This window comes from Sminthopsis crassicaudata, chromosome 1 (genome assembly GCF_048593235.1).
Source record: "Sminthopsis crassicaudata isolate SCR6 chromosome 1, ASM4859323v1, whole genome shotgun sequence".
Taxonomy (NCBI): Eukaryota; Metazoa; Chordata; class Mammalia; order Dasyuromorphia; family Dasyuridae; genus Sminthopsis; species Sminthopsis crassicaudata.
The window spans coordinates 181,540,500-181,542,816 of NC_133617.1; positions in this window are offsets into that span (position 1 = coordinate 181,540,500).

The following is a 2,317-nucleotide window of genomic DNA, read 5'->3' on the forward strand; positions in this document are numbered from 1 at the left end:
AGCATGGGGTTTCTATTTTAGACCCTCTCTAGAAAAGCAGATTTACTGTACAACAGTGTAATGGCTTTAGCAATGAACAGACACAGTGAGATGCTGCCTGATTAACAGAACCAGCAAATATAGCACCATCTATAAGGCACCCAGCTTGCTTGTCAGATACTTTCTTCATCTTTTCTTGCTGATGGTAGGGTCAGTTTTTTCCTTTCTTCCTCATTTACCACAGAATCCTCTAATAATTTTATCTTGAAAAGTATGTGTATATATGTGTGTGTGTGTGTGTGTGTGTGTGTGTGTGTGTGTGTGTGTGTTTAAAGAAGAGGTAATGAAGATAAGATTCAATAATAGTATATGTAAAATAGTTCTACTAGATCAAACACTATTATTTAAAGATAAGCTTCCAGAGGGCAGGAATCACATTATAAAGGTTCTATAGGACATGATGCACTTTGAAACAATAATAATAATAACAACTATCATTTATAGACCCTTTTAATGCAAAGTTCTTCATATGACACAATTTGAGCTAACAGCAACTGTGTAAGATAGGTGTCCATTTTATATATGGGGATTTGTTCACTAATTTTCCTGGTGATCTCATCAGTTTCCATGTCAGCTCTTTGTAGATGACTTAGATCTGCTTGTCCAGCCCTAAGACTTCAGCATCCCATTTCCAGCTGCCTAGTAGACATCTTGAACAGGATGTTCCATAGATATTTTAAATTCTACATGTCCAAAATTGAACTTATTATCTTTCCCCCTAAATCTTCAACTCTTCCTAACTTTTCTATTAATGTAGAAGATACCACCACTACTTTTGTATTCTCAGTTTTTTAAGCACAAAGTCTGGCATATAGTAAGTGCTTAATAAATGCTTGTTAACTGTCTTGTCTATAATATATGGAAAAATAAGCAAATACAAAAACAAAATCAGTTTAATTTCAAAAGGGAGTAAGCACTGACAATAGAGAATTGAATGAGGGAATAGGAATCAAGAAAGGCCTTGTGTAAAAAGTGCTTCCAGAGTTGTGCTTTGAAGGAAGACTTACTATTTTATGATATGGAGGTGAGGATTTTCCAGACATGGAAGGCCACTTATGCAAAAACATGTGGGTGGAAGATGGAATATTAAGTAAGAGTAGCAGTAAGTAGGCCAGATTGAAACAGAAACTGTGTGAAAAGGAATAATAAAAAATAAAATTGGATGGGTAAGTGGAAGCCAGATTGTAGAGGACTTTAAATGCCAGACTGAGAATTTTATACGTTATCTTGTAGCAATAGGAACCCACTGAGGGCAGAGATGAGGTATATGGGTTTGGTCATACCTGTATTTTAAGAATATAAGTCTGGGAGCAATGTAGAAGATGAATTGGACTTCAGAGGGATGGGAGATAAACCAATTAGGAGATTACTGGAATAGTCAAGGCAAAAGGTGATGAGAGTCTGAACTAAATTAGATCCTCTAAAAACAACAGAAGATGCCAGATTTAAAGAAAAAAGAATAATATTTTCATTATTATATTCAATAATATAAGGGGTATTTCTGAATGCTAGATGTCAAATGACTGATGAAATCATATTACCAGTGGAGAGCAGTGCACAGCTGTAAGAAAGGTCATTGTCCATATTTATCACTTGATTTCACAGAAAGAAGTAATATTAGCTTTTGAATTCTAAGACCTCTGCCCCTTTTCATCTAAGCTCCCTAAGCTCTCCTCCCATGAATGCAAATCTCTTATTGTGATAGATCTTTAGAGAAAAATTTCATTCAAGCTAACATTTCATTGCCTCTCGTTATTTTATTTTTCCTCAATAGTATTTATTTTTTTCTAAATAAGATATAGTTTTCAACATTTATTTTTGTAAGATTTTATGTTCCAAGTTTTTCTTCCTCCTAAACATATCTCTCTCAACCCCAAGACAGCAAGTAATCTGATATAGTTACACATGTACAATTATTTTAAACATATTTACATATTTGCCATGTGGTCATTGCCTCTCATCATGGGGAATGTTAAATTTTCTTCTCTCTACTTCAGTATAGGCCTATTAGTGATAGACGATAGCTCTGTTATCCAAGGGACCACCTAGCTAAATGTGGAGGGCTCAGCTCCAGGTTACAGGAGGCTGATAAAATATAGTGTGATTGCAATGGAAGCAGTATTCACACAGGTGAAATTACATCTTTGAACTATTGAAGAATAAGAGAGTCAGTGAAGAACAATTTTTTTTCTCTTAGTCTTTCATTCTTTCTTTTCCTCCCATTCCTGAGAAGCCTTTTTTCCCAGATTTTCTACATTTTGCCTTTCTTTGTCAAGGT